The following is a 23611-nucleotide window of genomic DNA, read 5'->3' on the forward strand; positions in this document are numbered from 1 at the left end:
TGATCTTGCAATGGCTTCTTTAGCAGAGATGAAGAGACTTATATACCTACTGAAGGGCTTTCATGACACTAGGATCCCCTCCAGGCACCCCTTGAAAAATGCCAGCTCTTTCTTTGCACTTGTTTTTTGACTATGGAAAAATAATAGAGCATTTTTTCTGCTGTAAAAGACTCAAAGACCAGGGCCAGTCAAAATGTATTTAACACTGGATGCCTCTTTGAAATCCCTGGGTTTATCTTGTGAATCATGTTTACACCCTTAACCGTGCTAACACTGCATGGCATCCCACTGTATCCTTGAAAGGATCTTAAGGCACCCCAGGCCATGGCACTGTGGTGGAGAATCACTGGATTAGCTGTTGCAAAGTCTTTTTTAACATGAAACACTCCAAGATTTGCTGCAACAGAAGAGACTTGTAATATCAATGAGAAACATTACCTAGGGTACTAAAGAACTATACACCAAAGTACAGTATCTGCAGGAGATTAGGCTGGCTTCCAATATTAAGTACCCAATTACACATTTAGAACAGATTTAAACGACCTGTTCCACTAAAGTATGGAGAGTTAAGACTTTTGGAAATAGTTAATCTCACACCATTGGGAAGCAGGATTCCCTTACATTAACCATTAATTCAAAATACATTGATACTTAGCTGTAGGAGTCCTTGGCACAAAAGTCCTGCAGATCCTTATCTCGTATAGGCCACTGTTCCTCCACTGAGTCAATGGAGCTATTCTGATCCACACCCACTTTGAATCTGGACCTTTGTCTGAAGCTTCACAGTCCTGAGTGGTCCAGTAGGAACAGAGCATTAAATATTTAACCATTCTGCAATGGCTGATACTCTATGTTATTGTTTTTTAAACAATACGTTGGGTCATATCCTTTGTGGGTATAAATAATTTTGACTCCAGAAACTTGATTTATAGCAGTCAAGGTCTGCCTATCTGTTGTTGTTTTTGTAGTAGTAGTATGATTAAACTACACTTCCAGCAATGCTACTGTATTCTACTGCATTCTGGGTGTTTCAAGGTATACGGTTTATTAGATTTAGTTCTGGGAGACACAGCCATTTTATTTTTTTCTTTTCCTTTTTTTTTCTATTTTATTTTATTTTATATTTTTTTGGACTTTCCCTAGTCACTGAAATTGGAACAGCAGCTTACTTCTTGTGACAGGCTGTACTAGATGGGGGGGGGATCCATGTGAACAGGTTCGCTAGGCCTTTCTCTGTATCAGAGTAGTTTCTCTGTATCAGCGTATTGCTGAACAGTCTTACTCCACAAAAAATAATTTGGATCCAAGGAGGAAGTCCAAGTTCTTCTAGGAAGTTAGATTTCATATGTGTGACTTTCATTGTAAAAAATACAACCCTGGCCCACTAGGTGTGTACTAAAGCGTCATCTCTCAAGATAGTACCTTGCAGAAACTGGGAACAAGACCCTCAGCAGGTATCAGCTGTTAACATGGCTCAGCTATATGTAAAAGATCATCTTGACCTCCAAAAGGACACAGCTCCATCCAGGAGACACAAACACAGCAAGAGCCTTTAGCCTACACTCCATGTGATCTTGCCTTTAAGAGTGATGCCATCTGTGAGATGACACCAAATTGTAAAAAAAATTGCAGGGCTGTTGTCACATTTCCAGACATATACATCTAATTTCAGATTCATTATTTTAAATCTTTTTAGCTCTTTTTTTCACTCAGAATTGCCACATTGGTCAGGCTTTGTTAGGTGATGTCTCTTGACAATACACTTTTGGCATTGCTATAAATGTCAGCAGATTAAATTAATGTGATTTCCTCTTTGTATAACAAACAACACCATCACTGCAAACAGTCACTCTCCTTGATGTGGCTGAAACATTCAGTTTGTCTTTTGTTTTAACTGTGGTGACTTTGGATGGCATTTTGATCACTTTTGAAGATGACCTTGTAATTATTCAGGCGACATTTACTTCCTTGAAAACAAAAGGGAAGTTCAAAAACAACAAACTCATGTATTTAAGTCACAAGATGACTCTTAAATTAATGATGACTCATTTTTTCCTAAAGTCTCAAACTGATATCGTGCTCTTCCTTCCCAGTTCTGTCTTCTAGTTTTATCTTCTTCTCTCCCTCCAACCGTTTATTCCTCCTTTCAGATTGATTACCTCTACTTTTCTTTCTCCTGACTTTTCTTCCTCTTCTTGCTGCATTCCTATTTTTAAATCTTAATTTTACAATGCTTATAGCTTTTGAATAAACTAGTTTAAGTCATAAAAATGTTAGTTTTATAGTTAGTTTCGTTTTCAAAATCATTACTTAGTACCATCAAGAAACTTTCTGCTAATGCTAAGCTGACTCATCTAAATGTTGGTGCCAATGCCAAATGACTTCATTTCAGTTTGGGGAACTAGGTTTTATCAGGTCTAACTGAGTCTTAAAAAAAAAAAATCAAAATTCAATGCAGGGAGGCACTTTGAAGGTAAAGTATCAGACTGGTACACACACTAACACAGCCTGGACTGGGGTTATCTATCTCTATCCAGTGCTAGACAGGATTAAAATGGCAATATGTTGCTGAAGTCTAAAGCTGCAGTCCATAAATGTGTGCAAGTTTAATGACGGGGTGAATGAGGGTTACAGAAGGTGCATAAATCAACCAGGAGGTTTTTAAATAATAGCATGGCTCAGTGCATTAATCTCCTGTTAGTTTATTTCTCAGCTCTTCAGTACATTTTGACATTCAGGCTTAATCATACCTCCTAGCCAAGAAGTGCTGTAAAGAGCAGACTTGGGATAAACTGCAGCTCCTCCAAACCCAGCAATCCTAACTGCAGATCAATATGGAGTTGGTCAAAGCACTCCTTGAGGACTGAAGATCCTAATAAGTTAAAGTACTGCTTATTTCCTCTCTCCCTCTTGCTCACCTTCTCCAAAAATGTATTGAATTGGTGAGCAGGTCACTTATGCCTGTGCCAGGTGGAAGTGGAGTTTGTATTCCTTACAGGAAGCATGTACAGGCCAATATATATATATATATTTAGTATAAAAGGCCAAGGGGAAGCCAGCTTTGTGAAACATTGCGGTAACACGTTTACTCCAGGTTCCTCTGCAGGGACATTAAGAGCAGAATTGTATTTCACCTAGTGAATGGTCAAAGTGCAGCTTGCAACCAGCTCTGAGTTACCTGACTAAAATGTGCAAGCGATTCTATTACCCTTGCTGAGTACATAAGTGCCCCCACTCTAGAAATGGGATTGCCTTCTGGGGGCGTGTAGATGTCTCCCTATTCCTAGAATTGGGGCACTTATGCCCCCAGAGTGGATAATAGAAAAGTTTCTACACAATAGTTACATAATGCAGAGTTCATCTCAAGCTCAGAGGTGTAATTTTACCAGGGTTTGCAGTAGCGGCAGAGGTGGTGGCAGGGGCTGGGCTGGGCTGGTTGTGATAGCAACAGCAGCAGTGTCTACCATGGGTTGCATCCTGTTCTAAGCAGGCACCGGAGACTGGTGCTCCAGTCGTCCAACCCTTATTACGCTACTGCTCAAGCTGTACTTTGGTTGTCTTCTACATGAAAAAGGAAGCTGCAGCTTACAGCAGAATCCTAACTGTGATGAAATATATGTCTCTGCTGAGAAGCCACTGAAGAATCAATTTTCTTCCAGATGCAGAAGTCGGGTTCCAGGTTTTTACACTCCATCATTTTTGGTTTTTTAATTTGGAAACAGTAATTTTTTTGCAAGTGGGAACTACAAGCATTTTGTCAAGCCTGTTACCATCCCAAAGGAAAGGATGTCTGGGGGCAAAATGAATCTTCCACTAGTGTTGCTTGGGGTTGTCTCATTTTTTTGAGTGTAGGGTCACATCATTTCTGATTGCCTGCTTCTGTGCCCCTCCTCCACAGTGACATCTGAGAGCATGGAGTATAATATGCATTTTACATTTGATTATCTCATCAGCACTGAGCATCACTGCTATAGCACAAAAGAGGCAGTGGAGAGAGCAGTGGGAAGCAAGCAATGCATTCTCTTTCAATTTGTCCGTTAAAGGAGGAGCAGAAAGGGAATGATGATGAGATGGCCTGCAGTGCTCTGTGGAAGAGAACATCTTTTTCAATTATCTGGGTCTATAATGTATATGGTACCAGGTTCCTTCATACTTTCTCCCCAATATGCCACTTATCCTGCCACCATAAATCAGATCAACATGTGTAAGCAATGCATTCAGTGAGAACCATACACAACTCTCTTGATGAATGCTATAACCTCCTCTTTTTAGTATGAATTTTTGTCCAATCAAATGTAACGGATGAAAGCTGCTATGCTTTGTTGCTAGCGAGCCTTGCTAGTGATTTGATGGGGTAGCTGGAAGAGGGGGAAGGGTCACATAATGAGCTTGAATATACACCCTTTATTCACCTGCCCTGTAATGTAACATTAAATATTATTTTCAAGAATGATTTTCTTTCAAAGAAAACCATAACCCCTTGGCTTTCCAGCTGAAGAGTTGCCTTTAAAGCACTAGGGGTATTGAAGTTTATAGGAAAACATCACAGGGGGTTTAGATAGCACCAGTAGATGCATTGTGTATGATACGTGAAACATATGACTTTATTCATTAGATTTTCTCTCTCACTCTCTGTTTCTCTTCCTCCACTTCCCTGCTCCCTTTCTGTCTCTGTTTCATATCCTTGCCCCACTGAAGTTGGTGGGAGTTGTGGCATAGAAGTAAAGTTTAAAGCTTCTTTTCTATGCAGTGCTGCACAGATTATGTTCCTGTTTGTGTCCATACCAAAGCAAACTTCCTTTGGCAAAGATCAACTGAATAGGAGACTCTTGGTACTTATTAGTGCTACTTCCAGATTATGATGGTTTAATTTACAAAGTGAGACATAATGTTTCCAAGGGACCAAAGGCATGCATCTACAGCAACCTCGGCACTTGCCAGCTCAGGAAGTGAGACCAGATCTGCACCTTGTGTCGCCTTACAGCAGAAGAGTGCCAGCTACGGGGTTATTGTTCGGGGAAGGCTGTCCATCCACTTCCAAGTTGTCCCTGCACAGCTATAAATAATCCATGACTTCCTCTATATTCAAGTCAATTTTTTATCTTCTCACCTGCTTCCACTGACTCAGTGCCAGATGAACTTCACTTCTGCACAGCCACCAGACACATTCTTTTGGGCAAGGTTTAGATGGGCACAGGTGGTGCCACCTGCCACCTCTTTGGTTTCTGTTAGCTATACTGAGCTCTTGGCATTAGCATTTTGACAGCTTGTCTGCTGGAACAAGGAAGTGCAGAGAGCCTTTGTTGTTGTCTAAGAATGTCCTCAATTTCTGGGGAATGGAGCCAGTCACATTGGCACGGAGGCATATCTACAGACAGATCTCTAAGATAGCTGTGCCAACATGGGTTATAGACATGCCATAGTTCATTATTTTATTGCAAATGGAGTAAATTGCTTTAGACATTTATGCTTTGATAGTCTGGAGAAAGTTCACATCAGACGGCGATGTCAACTTTGGAAGTTTTGTCACTGCCGGGAGCGAGTGTCTGTTTGTGTGCTGTAGATCTTCTGAAATTCATGTGCTTTTATCACTATGTAGACCTATAGTGGACTCGATCTCTTGCATTTTGCCAGAACACGGCAGTTACTAGTTCACACACTTCTAAATAATACAGAGAAGAAAAGAGATTCCAAAAGACGGGAAGTAGGAACCCAGTTTAAGTGACACTGGTCCTTTGTAAAATGAGGACATTGTAAGTTTGCTGACTCTTTATATCTGACTATATTTCAATCTAGCCTTCATGCCCCATGCTCATACGAGGCTTTTGCTTGTGTACCTGCCTACACAACAGACTCCAATTAATTCACTTCTGGGATAATGCGTCCTATGCTTAATCATCTTTGTTCTGATTCCCTGGCAGCATTACCCCATGTCTCCTCTCCCATTATCAACACCTAATAATTGGGCACAATGGTATTTTCATTCGCTTTTGGAGTGGGGAATTACCCAGAGATTGCTGTATGTGTATTGGATAGTATAGTGCCCATTCACTTATTAACCACTCCAGTTTTGTCAGGGTAAAGTACCCTCAATGATGGGGCCTGTACAAATGGTCAGAAGTGACTTGGAGCTGGAATGGTGCCCTGTCTCCGTGCACATTCAGTAAAGGGGACCTGCAAAACGGACACAGGAATTTCAGCTTTCAGGTTTTTTTAAAAAAAATGAAAAGAAAAGATCCCTACTTATTCCAGCTGCTGTTTTAGGATTTTGAAAAAGGCACCAGAGCCTTGCAATGGCCACTGAAGAAAACAGGTAACCATACAAGCAATGGTTCCTCAGCCTACACAATGCTTCCTCAGCTTACTGTACCAGCCATAGCTGCCAGCTGGTTTTAATGCCCAGGCTAAAGTAGTATGGCCTTGCAGTGGCAAAATCATGCGTCTCAATTTCTAGGTTCTCATCTGAGAGCTCCTTGGCTCTCTGCAGGTAGAAAAAAAAGATGTCTTTGTGAGATATAGGTGAACTATTCACAGAAACCTGTTTATTTGTTGAATTTTGCCCTAGCTGCTGTTTGTGGGTGATCCCGCAACCTACCCCATTTCCGTGGATTTTGCATTGTGCAGTTTCTGTGCTGGGTGTTATGCAAACATATTGCAGCCTCCGGGTTGCTTGTGAACTAGTTGCCGCAACCTTGTGTCAGCATTTTGTATTCACAGTCCACAAGTCTGAGATGCAAGTAAGCACACCGGATGCATGATGTGTTTCTGGTACTTGACTGAAAGATCAGATGTCTAAGATCCCAGGCTGAATACACATGTCTGAATAGGAAATTCTCTTTCTATTCACTGCCAGGTGGATAAGACTCACTGAGCTAACGTGCTACCCATTGCACAACAGGGAAAGTAGCTGCTCTGTGGAGGTGAAGTCCTTCCTTGCGCTGGGGAGGTAATGTAGCTCTTGCTCACCCTCCCCCATTGTGTGCCTCCAGTGACTAGGCACCATAAGCAGTGAACACGTTCGCTATCACATTGCCAGACAGACAGCCTGTGCAAATTCATTTACTTGTTCATATATTTTTGTAGTATTAGCTCTAGGTCTGGCCCACAGCTGCTGGCCAGGTATCTGGGGGGGCAGAAATCCCAAGACTATCTTGTCTTGGCAAATGGGAGATGGGTGTCTTGAACAGAGGGGGAGGTCACTGGATGTTTCAATGCTTTAAAAGGCTCCTGTCTGCTATGCACCGGCTGTTTGGCCTGAGTTTATTTTGAGCCAGCTGTCTTTTCATCTAAGGTCTTGTTTTATGCCCATGGCCATCCCGATCCAAAGACTGCAGGACTGAGAAGAGACATGGAGATGAGTGTCAGCAGTGACTGGCACTGCATTTTGTGGAGTATCGAGATAAACCACTTATGCAAGCCTTTCTCTTGCTTGTGCTGGGCCATGCAGGTGCATTGCCATCATGCTTAAGGTAACATAATAGCATGTTATTGCCATGGTTCTTTTCAAAGAGATGAAGCTTTCTGAGGCTTGGCCTTAATTTTTTTGGAAGGATATACTGGTATGCTTCAGCCCAGCCGGTCAGTCAGGGGGCAAAAAGGCTGAGCCTACTGTCACTTCTCTCCATCCTTTCTGTAAGAGAAATTACAGTGCAGCCTTATACATAGCCATCCTTGAATCTGCTGGAGAGAGAGGCCCCATCTATCTTGCCCGACACTCATTTCCTTTTAATGTATCCATCATCATGCTTGTTACTGACAGGTGCATTTCACACAAACAAAACACCTCTTTCACTCCATTGAAAAGACTGCAGCAACAGGCCTTCGAAGTAGCTGTACCTCAGCAGCTCTGCCCTCTTGCATGTGTAGGTTAGACACGGGTCTGTCTACCTCACTGCTTTCTCCAGTGGTGACCCACGGAAGACTTATTAGCACGACAGCGCAGTGCAAAACTGTAAATGTTCAGCTCCTCTTTGCACAAAAAGCCACTGCTGAGATTGTTGACGCGCTAATTTGTAAAAGAGCAAACAAAAGGGAGCACTGCTGATCTTGCTTGGGCTGTGGCATAATTAGCTGTGCACCTGACTGGATGATACATTTGAGCTTTTATTGCAAATGGTTCTAGGGCGCTTCACTGAGAAATACATTTCTCTCCAGATCCGGATGCTAAATCTGAAGTGGTTCCAGAGCAGCAGGACAAATTTCTTTTATATCAAACGTCTGTCGAAACACATGCAACACCCAGGCACTGGACTAGAAATCTTGCCTTGTTTCACAATCTTCTGAAATTATTGAGCAAAGCAGTATATAATGCATCCATGGCTGCAGCCCAAAGGTAATACCTCCTGCCTGCCCACCCATCAGCTTTGCTTGAAATGGCTCTGCGTACAGGAGTGGGGTAGTGGGTTTGTGACAGTACCATATCTGTATAAGTCGTGTCAGAGGCCCTTATTTGGGGTGAGCCAGCAGAGCCTCCCTGAGGTCAATTCCAGTTAGGTCAAAGTCCAAGAAAATGGGTGTTTTGCAGAGTAATATTAATAGTACCTTGCCCTCAGACAGGACAGCCCAGACCATTGGTATCTGGGTCGTTTCCAACCCACTTAGTTCATAGTAAGTGGCTGAATTAAAAACCAGCCACTCAGCTGTTTGCTGGCACTTTTATTTCAAAGGACAGTGCTTCTCTCCTCAGCTCAAGCTCATTAGTCTTGTGCAGGTGACTGAAGAAATGGCACCCTTTGAAACAAAAGCCCCAGCAAACAGGTAGAGGACCTCTGCTGTCCTGCACAGTTGCTTGCTGTGGCTGTATATACCCCCCAATAGTTCACAAGCCCTCATCTTCACTGGGCACTAAGGATCCAGATCCCGCTGTCCAGGTCTCTTCATAGAAGGTATCAAAACACTTTACATCATCCTTACTCCCATAACACAAAAGAAGCCACTTACATTTTTCTAGGTAACCTTTCTCCCCCAACCCATGACCTGATTCCTTAGGCCATCACCATGCAGAAACAGGTAAGTGCCTTAAACGAAGTCCAAGGAAACCCCCACCATAACTGTGGCCGCAGTCACGTGACATGGGCTGAGGGATGGCTGGCCTGGTCAGCCCATACGCCGAACTGCTCTGTTGCCAGCTGAGCTCTGGTCTCAGTTCTTCCCTCTCTGTTCCTGTAAACTGTAAAGATTTAGGACTGGGCAGGCTGATTCCTCTCACTCACTGGTATAAATCAGAAGTTGCACTGAAATCCATGGAATCAGAGCAATATAAAACATATAAGAAGGAAGAAAATCAGCTGCAGGCTGGAGCCCTATTTTAAAAGGAAAAAGGGACACAGTGAGGGCTTTAAACTTATTTAGTTCCTTTTGAGGGTGACCCATTGGTGAGCATAAGTTAGAGGTCCCCTTCTGCACCTGATGAGTAGAGGATCTGGGCTGTCACAGCCCTGAGCTACAGATTCTTGGCTCAGACCGTAGCCATTTTTTTGTTTTGCAAGTCACAAGTTTGATTCAATAATGTGTTGGCCAAGAGACAGGTTGTCCCATAAGCCCACACCCTTTTCTTTTTGTAACTAACCTGTTCCTCTGAAGTATTTTCTTGCCTGAAGTTGGCAAGATGAACATGTTTGCCCAGCACCAATGTATGCAACTACCATGCAGATCTAGACTCTGTTGGATGCAGTGTGTGACCTCACCATTATAGAGGAGCAGATTGTGCCCCCTTGGAGCTCCCCATCACTTTCAAGAGCAGTTGCAAGGGCTATGTTATGCCAAATGCATAACCCCTCTGGCCTTGCTACACTTATAAAAACCAATAGCACCTAGCGTAGAAGACCTGGCATCAAAGTTTCCTTAGTAAATGATAATGAATTAAAAAAAATCCAAATCTGTCTTTTTGCTATAATAACAAATACAATTATAATTGAAAAACAAACAACAAATGAAAACCTTGAAAAGAAAAAAACATAAAAACTCTATCTGCACATATATATCATATTGGTCGTTGGTAGCAAAGCTGCTAACCAGCTTCATTGTCTCTTATACTTCCCATATTCTGAGTCTGAGCAGATTGAATCCACCTACTCTGGAGCCTCTGGATGAATTCAATGCATTTTGTTGTTTCTTCATCCCAGCAGGTGCTTGGAGCAGGACGCACACCTCTGACTGAGGGAAATGTCATCCAAATTCCCCTCAACCTCCTTCAGGTCCTGTGACATTGGACAGATTTTTTTTGCCTGTCTACCAGAAGGAGCCAAAACTCACTTAGCCCAGACCAAGATCAGTTAGTGTTTTCTGTAGGAGAGTTTGTTACAGTCTATGGGATCCTGCCTTTGTTCACAGGCCAGTGTTCACAGACAATTTTTTCAGAACAATCCCACCTACTTGCTGGGACAGAGATAATATTTTCTCTCCCTTGACCTCACTGATACACCCAACATGGCCACCAGCCACCACTGAGAGTCAAGTGCTTGAGTTGGTCTCACTGACCTTCCCAAGACAGATGCATTTTGAAAAGTGCCCTTCTACAGTACACAGGGGTTATACACACAGGCTACCACATCCCTCTATGGACTGGTGTATAGTGTCCTCTGGGCAGCTGATAAGCTCCTGCACAGCCTGTGGCCCATGCTCCATCCTGCCAATATGGAAGCGATGTGAGCCCTGTGCTGAGTATCTGGTACCAGTGCTGCACTCTCCCCAGATGCACTGGCTGTAATTCCAACTAACCCTCAGGTAGATGTATCAGGAGGCAAGGGAGATGTACTTTGCCCCCAAACCACACTTTAAACCTGTTTTAAGAGCTGATCAGAACCTAACCCACAAAGTGACATCTGAAGAAACAATGGCCATTTCTGCAGCCCTCACTCACACTCATGTGAGTTCTCCCCGTGAAATCACTGGGGCTGTCTGCAAGCACAAGGTCTGTTTCGCATGAGTAAATATGGCAGAATCTGGCCCTAAATCAATGCTCTAGAGCAAGGTTTGAGCTTAGAGGTGAGGAGAAGGATGATGATAATATTTATATAGTAGCTTTACAAGTTGGAAACACTATGTAGCCATTAATGAAGTATTGATGTTGGTTTCTCAGATGTTTTGAGTTGGGAGATATAATAACGATAAAGCATTAGGTCAATAATCTTCACTTAAAACTGCACTGCTACTCTGTATGATAACTGGATGCAGACAGCCAAATAGCAAGGATATGATGGAACAAATCATAGCATTAGGGTTCACAGAGATGGAGTAGCAAAATCAAAATGGCAGTGACTTCAGGGAGTCAAGTTGACACTGAAGAATTGAAGCAATGAGGTTTAGTGCCTGGTTTGCCAGCATGGTGATAGAACGGCAAGGCTGATTCAAAGCTTCTATAATCTAGCCCCAGAGGAGGTTAAATGTGGTAAATTTCCTGCATACCTAATTGCTTCTGTAAGGATTTCATTCGGAGGTTAATGCTACGGTATGAGCACTGGGCCTCCTTGAGAATGACCTGTGGGATGCAGAATTCTCCAAGGAGCTCCCTGCTAGGTAGAGGAAGTACCAATTACTATTGTTCTAGAGCGAGTAGAAACTACTCCCCGCATGTACTAACGTGTATTTGAGGCTGGGACAAAGGCTCTGAGATCTTTCTCCTTTTCAGAGTGTCTTCACCTCCTGAGGGAGCAAGAAGGGAGCAGCCCCTATGCTCCGCAGTATGCTGAGACAAAGAACATACACGATTACTACTCAGGGCTGAGATAGATGTCTTCATCATCCCTAGAGTTGTGTGATACAGTCTAACCTGAAAGTAGGCTTCCAAAACCTCTTCGAAACTTTATTAATCGATTCTACACAGTAGGGCTGTGTGAAGCTTCGGTCCCTGATTTGTTTTGGCAGAGATTTGGCCTGATTCAGTGGCTGAATTTCCAAATCCAAATCAAATCAGAGGACCCCTTAATCTCCAAATCGATTTGGAGAGATTTGGACAGATTTGGTGATTCAGACATAGGCTCAGATTTAAATGTTTTTTCTGCATACCTCTAGGTAGCAGGGGCTCTGAACGCTGCAGTGCTGGGGTGCATGGAGTGTCCCACGGGAGCACAGGGGGCTTCCCGGCGTGCTCGGCAGCAGGCCCAGAAGTGGACCAGAAACACTTCCGGTCCACTTCCAGGTCCACCAGGGAGTCCACGTGGGGGAGGGGCCTGCACTCTTCCAGCTCAGTTACTGGTGCCTCCTGGGTCGGGGGGAGGAGGGAAACTTGGGGTCCCCCTGTGCCTGACTGCTGAGCCAGGGAGGCATGGGGGGCCCCCCAGCACATCCCCCAGCAGACCCAGAAGTGGACCGGAAGTACTTCCAGTCCACTTCTGGGTTCACTGCCGAGCACACTGGAGAGCCCCCCTTGCTGCTGTGGGACACTCCATGTGCCCCAGCACCGCACTGATCACAGCCACACTGGTACCTCAAGGTATGTAGAGCAAAACTTTTAAAGATGTGCCTGTGTCCGAATCACTGATTCGCTGAATCGGCATCAAATCTTCAGATTCAGATTCAGCCAAATTGGATCAGGGACGGTGATCTGAATCAATGGATCAAATCACTGTCCCTGATTCGGGCCGAATCCAGATCCTAATCGAATAGGGCCCGTTTTGCACAGCCCTAACACACGCGCACACATATGCAGACACAAAAGGCTATGTTTTTTTTTAATACTTTTCCAATGCATCCTTCTGGCAAAGTCTACTTCTGCCTTTCTTTTGATGGGCACTCCATTTCTCATTGCTTTTTGTGCTACGTTTTTACTGTATATAGTTCTAACATATGTTTCCCTCCCCTTCCTCAACTGCTTCAGCTGCCTCTTTTACTGATTTCCTTTCCCATGTCCTGAAGATGGGTACTTTGTGTCCAAATCTTGTCTAAATCTCTCCCAAATATAAACTTGTCCAACAAAACATATCACCCACAAAAATCCTTGCCTCTGACGTTTTTGGATTTCAGCACTCAGTGGATGTCCCCATGGCATAATCACCATCCAAAATCTTCACAACTATTGCAAACACTTTTTTGAATGGAGAAAAGTATTTTCCATAGGAATACTCAATAGCTAGACTTCTGTGACTACAAGAAATTAGAGTTAAAAAAACCCAACAACTTTAATATGAATAGTAACCTGGCTTTTATTGGACGCACAAGACAATCTATGCCCCTTCGTGAATTGCTCCCAGGTAATTAACAAGTGTGTTTTCAGCTATCCCTCATCAGCTCATCAATCTGCCATATCTAAGGCTGCAGTCATAAGTGCTATTTTTTTATGTCAAACAAAGGAAGGATTTATGGGTAAACAAGCACAAATGAGTAAAAGGAATGGAGATTAATAGCCATTTTTCTTTAAACAACTCCCAAAAAGCCTTCATGAAGACGTGAAATATTCCAGTGTATAATCTTTGCTGCTTTATATGCTGGTTTCAGGAAATCAATTGTAAGCATTGTGTCCACTCTAAAAATTGCTTATCTGGAAGCTAAATTAGAATTTTTTTATGGACTGTGCACTCAATAAAATCCCAGTTCCATGGGTGTGGGAGGAAAACCTGTCTCCGCAAAGATGCACAGTCTAATGGCCTGAGTACAGTGTAGGAGCCAGTAACTCCCGATTTCTATTTCAGCTCTGGCACTGTTATGCTTTGTAGCCTTGGGCAAATTATTTAACATTTTCTGGTCTTGGCTGCTTTTTCTGTAAAAGAGCAGTAAAAACACCTACTTCCAAAGGTGCTGGGAAATTCTGTGAATTCATTAAAGATTTGGAATTGCTTTGAAGATCAAAAAATAATATTTTGCTGCAAAGCAAATTTAGTCAATGAGTTAGGAATTATTTCAGTAGTTCGGTCAGACAGACGATCTTACCACCTTCCAACAAATCATGGGGTTCACACATTGGTCTACCAGAAATATTCTGGGAGGACCCCAGAGATAGATAGTTCTGTATCACCATTACAGCTGACTCAGCTCATTATACTAAACATATCCTAAGCTCATCCTGGAAGATTGGCTCTTTACCATAACTGGCTCCTAATTAAATTGTGAATGGGCTGAATGGAAGAGAAAGATCTGCTAAGAAAATGAACTGAATGTGTTGCCTCTAATGGGGCAAGAGAGGACAAGAACTCAGAATTCCTCCCCTATGCCCTCCTTCTTCCCCACATCCTGCACTGGAGGTACAGAAAAAGGGAAAGAAAAGCAGAAGCAGCCTTGGAGCCTTCAGGCCCTTGCCCAAAACCCACTGAACTGAGTTAGGAATCGAGTGGATGTGGAAATGGCCCTTTTCAAAAGAGCTCAGAGCCCAGACAAGAGCCCATATGCTGTGAATGCTGAGCATGCCCTTTTCTTCTCATTTGTCAGGACATGCCCTTGACACTCATGCCATTTCCTTACCACTCCCATTGGCCTCCCTGGGCTGTTACTGATCAGATTCATCATCTGGGGCAAGCTGGGCTGTTATGGCTCATCTTTCCTCCTCCAATTTTTTCCCCTGTTTAAATACTACTCTTATCACTGGAGCTCTTTTCCTCTGCCTCCCTTCTCTGTTTTTTTTCCTATGCTGTCTCCCTCCTGTCCTACTATCTTTACTTCTCAGTGGGCACATCTACACATGCGTCCCACTGTGCAGTTGTACTTGTAGTACAGTAGAATTGGAAACTACCTGTGTGCCTCTGGGACTACTCGGTATCAGCGGGTACTGTGCAGCCGTTTAGTACTTCCTTTAGCAAGTCATTTAGTACTTGCTTTAGCGAGTAGTTTTAGCAAGTACTAAATGACTGCGCAGTATCGACTAGTACTGCATAGTCCCGGCAGCCGACAGGTAGTTTCCGGCCCTACTGCACAGTAGCAGTGGCATCATGGTCAGTGCTATATTGCTGTAGCAACGAGCTACATAGCTGTAGTGTCTCGTGTAGATGCACCCTGTGTTGTTTTTGTTCTTTCTGCCCTATTGTTTTATCTCCTTCTCCAAAAACTTTTCCCTGTTCCCTATGTTTTCTGTTCTCTCAGGCATTTTTCTGCCTCCCTTTCTCTCCTCGTGGCTTGCAAACACAGTAACCCACAGCTTTTTGTCAAACAAGACAATTTAAAAAAAAAAATGGTAGCCCATCCTCTGCTGATGTCTTGGCTCACTGGGTGAAATCCTGGCCTGGACAAAGTCTGTGGGAGTTTTGACACTGATTTCAGCAGGGCGAGAGATTCTAACAGGAAACTTTAAGGAATCTAAAACATAGGGTCAGATTCTACTGCTAAAACTGCTCAAATATTGTCACTGAAATCAAGGCTGCTTACAGAATAAGGGACCTCTCAAAAGAACCCTGGTAAAAAGTGGCATGTGATGAAGAAAGTTGGGTAAAAGAAGTAGCCCAATTCTTCACCTATTTAACTTTCACTGCTTCCAATGACTTCAGCGGAGCAATTCCTAGCACCCTCTAGAGTAGCTTTCATCCCACTTATTACTAGCTGGGTTGAATGCTTTGCAGGCTATAGTCCACTGGTGCCAACACCATTATGGTATTCTGGATCCTTTTGCATTCTACAACCGTTCTGTTGACTTCAGGGGGACTGTCTGCAAAATAATGGATTACTTGGATTAATAAAAGAAGAATAGGTTTATCTCAGGAATAATTAATGAATTTCTATTTCTCCCAAACATCTATTTAATATATTTAAATAAGCACATTTTAAGGGCAATTAATTTCACATAAGTTTGCCACAAAGTGTTTATATAAGAATGTTTTAAAATTATGTTTTTGAACTTCTATCAAATATTTATTCTGGTTTTGCAAAACATAGGGGGCCAAATTCCATTCTCACCTAAACTGCCATATATTTGGAGCAAATCTCTGTGAAAGTGACTCCAGTTACTTTGGATTCAAACTAATGTAACTGAGAGCAGTACCTGGTCTATTGTGACTACAGCCTTTTGACAATGCTCAGAGCAATTTCATTCTGCCCAGAGGGTTTGGATTACCTGTAGATTTGCATGTTTTTTTACACAGTAAATAATGGCTAATTTACCAGTGTCAAAGAAAGTTGGAAATAGACTTCTGGTTTATAGCGTTAGAAGATCCCATCTCAAATCTAATTCATATAGAGAAAATAAGCTTCTCTTTTCACTTCTTTTGCAGGATTAGAACCACCATGCCAAATGGTTACATGTTGCCTTAAAAATAAAGGTACAAATTCTGCAAAAACTTAAGCATATGTTTAAGCACATGCACCCTTGGTGAAACCAAACTGACTTTTCAAGAGCTTGAAGTTAAGCACATGTATAAGTATATAGAGGAACTTGATTATAAATTATAACTATATCTTGAGCACATCTTCCCAGCTATAGAAATACAACACAATCATTTAGCTAGTAATTGCCTGAACTTCATGTGGACGTTGTCACTTCCCGCTTGATTTTTCCTGTTGATTTTACAAGTGGAAAAAAGAAGTTGGTCCAAAAAAATGGAAGGAAATTTTGTTGACATCTTTTCATTCTGATTATTGTTATTGAAATTTCTGTTGACACTTGAAAAATGTCAGCCATTTCTGTAGCTGGTCAGAAATGGAAAAGGGAAAAAAGGGTCCATTTCATTCATTTCTGTTGACATTTTAAATGTCAATGATGATTTCTGTTGAATGTTTTAAAGAAAACATAAAAGAGAACCCTTCAATGAACATTTTCATAAAAAGAGCTTCCTATAAGCAGCTACAGTGTTTCATATTTCAAGAGTGTTTTTGGCAATGTTCAAATTAGTCTAGAGATAGAAAGGAAAAGAACTGGCAAGTAATTATGCCAAATGGCATTCCTGTTCTTCAACTCTAGTTTTTATAAGCAATTAGTTTCTCACTTGAAGTCAAATTGTGACATTAAAAGAAAAATCCCTTTAGCTGTACTGGAAGCTGAGATTCAAGGTTATGGAATGGAAATGGTGTATTTCTGGTGGTGTAGGATGATGCACCACATCACAGTGGAGTAGCTGCCAGTTTCTCCTACCAGCTTTCTAATCCAGCAGTAATTACTGAGACTTTTGATTTCTGTGGCTTCCATGCTATCAGACCTACTTTATGCAATCATGGGGTAGCAGGCTGCAGCACTAGTGTTTGTATGCATGTAAAAGTGACATGAGAATATGTACCGTAACTTTACCTCTGTACTAAAACAGTACATATGCTGTGAAAGCTGAGCATGCCCTTTTCTTCTTACTTAGTCTTATTTGTCTGATAGTGTATGGTTTTTTCTAGGAATTTGAATCTTGCCCTTTCAGGGCCCCTATACACTTTTCTAAAATCCCCCTTCCTGCTTCCCAGCTTACCTTCGTTTCTGAAACTGTGCCAACTGTTTGAGAAATCCCTAGCCAAATCCAGCTGGGGAAGTTGTGACTTCTACAACTAAGCCATACAAAAACCCAGGTATTGTACTAGTTACTAGACATCTAGAATTCATACAACCTGTTCACAATCAATCTATGGAATAATGACTTAAGGGGGAAAAAGTGCAAAACAACATAGTGAGCAGATTCAGATAACCTCTGCAAAGATGCTGTAACTGCTCATGGATAATGTGGGGCTGATCCTGCACTCACTGGGTGCATCTACACAGGCAATTAATTTGAAGCAATAAACTCCAGATCACTTTGAGCCAGAGTAAATTACTCTTGGGCACGGCATCTACATGTGCCCCCCAGGACAGCAGCAATTTGAGTGAGGGTGAAGCAGTTTACATCTTGGCTGCTCAGCCCTGGGCTCTGGTGGCGGCATCAGACGGCGGAGGGGTTGGCTGGGGCACGCGAGTGCTGAAAGCGCAGGGCCGTGTGGAAGGGCTGTGCAAAACAGCAGCGTTGCATTTCGGCCAGTGTTTTGACAGAACAGCGTTCTGTTTCGACTTTTGTTCTAAGTCAAAACGGCTGTTTCGTATTGTCTCGTGGAAACAGTTTCAAGCCTGTTTCAACATTTTGCCCATAGGATATAACGGGGAAGCTCGAAACAGGCTATAACTTTGTCATTTCTGGCCTGATTTTGATGAAACTTGCAGGAATGGTAGCCCCTTCTGAAGGCATGAAGCCTGCCAAGCATCAAGGAGATAGGTGCAGGGGGTTCAAGGAAACTGCATCCCAAAGTCTTGAGAGCAAAACATCTGTCATGTCTATGTGTTAAGCCACAGTGGGGTCAAAACTGCAGGCCTGATACCCCTGCTGAGGCCACAAAGCCTGCCTATTTTCAAGGAGATAGGTGCAAAGGGTTAAGGGAAACCACACCCCAAACTGCAGACAAGCAAAACTTGTGACATGGGTGACACTGTTTGTGTTAAAGCACAGCAAGGTGAAAGCTGCAGGGATGCTAGCCCCTGCTGTGGCCACGAAGCCCGCAGCTCTCAAGGAGATAGGGTCAGGGGCTTCTGGGTTCTGGGGCCCTGCACCTCTGGCTGCTGATAGGCAAAACTCGTGACATGGGTGGGTGACATTGTGTGTTCAGGACATCTGACTCCCCAGTACCTCTGCACTTTTACCTGTGGTGCTACATCCCCCTCTCTCCCCACCCCAGGCTGTCCGTCACCCCTTCACGCCTCCATTTCCATTTTCACTGACTGGCTTTCTTGCCTGCATTGCATGTCAGGCCAGCCTCTGGCTTCTTTACTATTTCTTCCATCCAGGACCAGGAGACACACCAACTGCAGATACTTCCTCATCCTTAGAAAGGGTTTTTCAACCCAAAAGCTGGCATCCTAGGTAACTAAGCTGAGCACACCGGGAGCCTCACAACTGCACTGCAACCAGTAAGTGTCAGGCCTGTCAAAGACGTGACAGGTCTGGGCTTTCCCAGCCAGGACTGTGTGCATGCGGGCGGTAGCTGGAGGTGATGGTACCTCCTACCTGCCTTTCACCAGGGGATCGTTGGTCTTGGCATTTACGGGGCTGCCGCACCACCAGCAGCCCCACCAGGCCTCCCTACCGTGGCAGGGTACAGTTTTAGTGGTCATGCCCAAGACCTGGGGCCTCCTCCTTCCCCATAGCCCCATTCCATACCTCCAAGTTCATCCTGGCAGATGGCAGTCTGTGTGGCTAGAAGGCAGGCAGGAGTCTGGTCCCCTGCTGTGTGGGTTGACCAGGTGTAATTTACACCTGTTGTCAGTGTCTACACATGCGTTTAGTCACAGTAAATTACCCTGCCATAAGATAATACTGTCTTACTGCAACATGAATTAGTTTATTGAGGCCAAATACCATTGCACATGTAGACAGTGATGCTTTACTCCTCAGCTAATTAGTCTACTTCACAGTTAAGTGCATGTGTAGATGCAGCTACTAAGGTCCAACTCTTATTGACTGCCAATAGTAAAAGATTGGACCCTCAGTGAATAGAAAAAGAGGCAAAAACCTAATTTGTTACGAATGATTTGCTAAACTCCAAATAGCTAAATTTTCCCGGTGCCAGAGCCTATGCACTGTGTAGATGTGGCTTATAAAGAAAATTGCCTGACAATGATGGCGTGCTCTGAGGGTTCAGAAAGTGATTGCTTTGTGCAAAATTTTATGATGTTCATTTTTGGAGGGTTTTTCCCTCTAACTTTTTGTGCTTGATTTCTTACCGCTGGTAGAAAGAGAATATGGGAGAACTTTAACATTTATATTTAAGCAGCTGGTGATGTGGAGTGTTGAATAAGTTTGGGGTTGTTTGTTTAAAAAACAATGCACAAAAATAATTTTAAAAAGAACTTTAGCTGAAAAAATAGAATAAAAGATGCTAGAGATGGCAGTCTCTTCTTCCCGCTGTGTTACACATGCCACCAAGCGTAACACTGGACAACTACATGAACGATGGAGTAAAGTATTTCATATTGATTAGGCACCTGACTGCCACACTGTTTGCACAGTTTGCCCAGCCAGTATTAGCTGAGACAGAGCAAAAGAGGTGTAGAATTTGGCAGGTCTGCAATTCATGCCTTGCTGCTTTCAGGGCAAACTCTGCCTAAAGCGATAAAAGACCTATGTGGAAATGCTTAATGGGGAGTAAGGGAGGAATACTTATAAGAACAAATGCCATTAAGACAGCAGAAATATCCTGAGCTATAATTTTAGTTAGTCGTGCTCATAGCATAGCATCCTTAATCCAATTCTCTTGCTTACCTTTGAAGCAGCTCTGAAACATGCACGAAACTTATGCCCTCAATTACCGATTACAAATAAAGAGCAACTGACAGAAAGAGTGGGCCACAAGGAAGAAATATATATTTATTCAAGCCATTTAAATAGTTCCCCACCCCACCCCCGTAAGTATTCAGTACTGAATTAAGGACATCAAAATGCATGCTGCCAGGTTCTTTGATTTGCACTGACACGCAAGCTGTAACTATAACATGAGAGAATATTTCCCATTTGCAAAAAATGCAGCCCTAAGATGTGAATTAAAAAGGCAGAATTCTTAATAGAACCTTCTGTTCAGAGCTGAATAATAAGCACTGTGCAGAACTGCCCGATGCAAATGGGACACTTAGAAATGCTAAGTCTTACAGTGGAATTAGAGAACAAATAAAAAGAAAGAATAGTTTCTAATGCCCTTCCAGGAAAGTTTCAAGGGCACTGGAAAAGGAAGGCAGTTTAGAATTTCTCTGAATAGGACTTAAACTTCAGTAAGCCATCACCAATTCAGAGTGTTTCTGCAACGGTGCATGTGCACATATGTTCTCCTACAGGTTCAAGGGGTCAGCCCTGGAGGCTACTTAGCACTAGTGAAAGAACTGTGGACAGGGTAAGCAATCATCATTTAACAGGTCTCTATGCAGAGGACATTTTGCAGAGGGCAGGGAAATGTTTGCAGTGCTCAGTAGCGAAAGCAAGTTTGTCTGCTTCTCACTGTGCGCCTCGGCATAGGACAGCTTGTACTGCATTGTCCATATAAGTTGAGTCCCCTGTTTATTTCTACTCATGGGTTAGGGGAATATTAGAGAGTTACAGTTCAGCAAGTTCTCATTCTCTTTCTGTTGAAGAGTTCTCATTCTCATATCTTCTGATATGAAGGTGTTTCCTTGGAGCAGCGTAGTCCATTGAATATGGCACCTGAGTGGGCATAGGTTCCTGTTCCCAGGACTATCACCTATTGGTGCTGTCACTAAACCTGCTACATGAAGTTTTGCAAGTACTAAAATGGGGATAATTTCCTTTCCTTTCCTTTGGGCAGTGCCTTAGGCTGCATCCAGATGAGCGCAGCTGTGCGGTGTGTGGTGCCGCAGACCTGTCTGTGACACGACACACCACATAGTCAGGTGTTCTCTCCGCTGCAGGGTAGCAGGGTGGGGTGTGTTTTTGACCTCGGGAGATCCCAGGGTCAAAAAAAACCACATGAGAAGAAAGGGGTAGCACACAAGGGGGCAGTGTGAGCTGCCCAAAACCGGAGCCTGGCCATCCAGAGCCATGCTCTAGCTGCCAGCCAGGCTCCAAGCATCAGGATCATCATAGCTGCAGCTCCCCAAGCCCCCAGGTAAGGCTGCTGGGGCTGGTCCCAGCCTCCCCTACCCCACCCAGGGTAGCCTGCCACGCACCCAGAGTCCATAAATGAAAAGCACTTCGTAAGTATTTGGCATTTTCATTCCTTGTCAATCATCCTAACAAGCAGGCTGAAGAGTCTCAGATCCCAAAGTTCTGGAAGGCTTTTCTTTGGGCGACTACGACATGGTGCTCACTAGGCCTGTGCGAGGCAGCTAGTATTTGCTCTGGATTTGGATTTGGCCCATTCGGGGGACAGTGATTCGATTCGGTGATTCAGATCACTGTCCCAAATCAATTCGGCTGAATCTGAGTTGGAGATTTGGCTGCTGCCCCAGCCCCAGCCCCAGCCCACTCTCCCAGCCCGGCAATGGCTGCACTGCCCGCCCCAGCTCCTGGCACTTGTTAAAAAAAAAGACCCAACTCACCAGGTGCCGCCAGGTGGGGGGTGATCCCCGCTGCCTCCCACTGTCCCACACTGTGTTAGGGGCTCTGCACAAGCCCCCCAACCCCCCCCCCGCTCCCCCAGTCCCCCCCATTACTGCCCCACTCACCCCAGCTCCGGCCCTTTAAGAAAAGAAAAACCAAACAATGCCCCCCATCACCCCCGACTCACTGTTCCTGTCAGCAGGGGGTGAGCCCTGCTGCCCCCCATTGCCCCGTGCCATGTGAGAGGCTCTGCATAAGCCCCCAAAGCCCCAAGGCTACTGCAAGAGTGGTTAGTTCTGCAGTTTTTCTTGGGGGTTTTTTTCTTAAAGGGCTGGAGCTGGAGCAGGTGGGGCAGCCATGGTGGTGGGGGGGACTTGGGGAGCAGGGGGCTCAGGGGACTCATGCAGAGACCCCCATGCAGCAGGGGGCAGCGGGGATGGTCCCCCCACCCAGCAGCACCCAGGAATGGGGCCTTTTTTTTAAAGGGCCAGGAGCCAGGGTGAGGGGGGCAGCCTTGGGAGGGGCTGGAGGAGCAGGTGGGTGTCGGGGGAGGCTGGGGGAGCAGGCAGTGGATGGGGGCTGGTCCCCTCCCCCCTCCTCCAGCTCCCCCTCTCCCACCCCCTGCTTACCAGCTCGGAGTCCAGCTGCAGGTCCCTGCTGCAGCCACCGGGGACTGCCCGAATCTTTTCTGAAGATTCAGAGAGCTTCGAATCGCTTCAGACCTTTTAACTGGTCCCCAATTTGATTTGGGTTCAGAGATTCAGCCACCGAATCGGCCCATATGTCCTCTGAATCGAATCAGCACCTGAAGCTTTGCACAGCCATAGCGTTTGCCATCACACTTGTTCAGGTTGCCAGCAGTCTCCATCACGTAGTCTCCATTCCTCCTGTCTGGGAAAGAAGGTGCCAGTCAGACTTGCGCTATTTGGAAGGTGGACCCGGGCTGTCTGGTGGTTTGGTGACTCAAAGACTGCCTAGATTTTGATTCCATTGTGTTTTTAAAAATCATTTTTAAAATGCTCTCTCCTTTTCTCTGAATTCTGACATAACTGTAGCCAGAAATGTACATTCAAAATCCTGTGACAAATTGTTTCTGTTTCTTTGAAATTGGAGAAGTATCTGTTAAGCAAGTTAATCAAAGTGGCAAGGTGTTTACCATGTTCCCGCAGAAGTGGCTGTTCCACTGAAGCCTGCTGTCATCACCAAGGTAAGCAGTAGATGTCAAACCCTATCCAGGACCTTATGCGAGGGGACATTATAGTTATTCTGTAACCACCTGGAGGCTTGAAAAAACATGTCTGAAACCAGCTTTTCTCCAGTCTTTCTTAAATGAGAAAAACAAACCAATTCTGCTCTCAGGCGCAGTATGTGCCACATCCCTGCAAAAAACACTTTTCTTTCACTGAGGTTATGAAACTTTCTGAGAAACAGCAGCATTCAAGGAAAATGACTTTAAACTATTGCATCATATTCCATGGATTTGCAAGGTTCAAGCCATCTTTTTAGAGGTAATTTTTCAAAAGAGTGCCCGGGGTTTAGCAGTGTGAGTGCATAAAAATTAAATAGGATTCATGCAGCCAAAAGTTTGGCCCAGCACATGGGAAAGTTACATGGGGTAGGGGAAGACACCAGTTCAAATATAAAATATTTGCTCATTTTCCTACAACTTTGTCAGGAAAGATGGCAAATCTGCTCTGCGTTTTAGTCCA

At 44.0% G+C, this 23611-nt stretch overlaps 1 long non-coding RNA gene across 1 annotated transcript in view; it reads right to left on the reverse strand.

The window, feature by feature from the left end:
- The window catches only part of LOC149852137 (uncharacterized), a 100043-nt gene that overhangs the window by 19545 nt on the left and 56887 nt on the right, over positions 1-23611 (reverse strand). The window contains exon 4 of the long non-coding RNA XR_016439277.1: positions 22532-22793. This is a non-coding gene — a long non-coding RNA (uncharacterized LOC149852137). The remainder of the gene's footprint in view (positions 1-22531; positions 22794-23611) is intronic.

Source organism: Crocodylus siamensis, chromosome 15, assembly GCF_052110815.1.
Source record: "Crocodylus siamensis isolate JL-2025a chromosome 15, ASM5211081v1, whole genome shotgun sequence".
In the NCBI taxonomy this organism is placed as follows: Eukaryota; Metazoa; Chordata; order Crocodylia; family Crocodylidae; genus Crocodylus; species Crocodylus siamensis.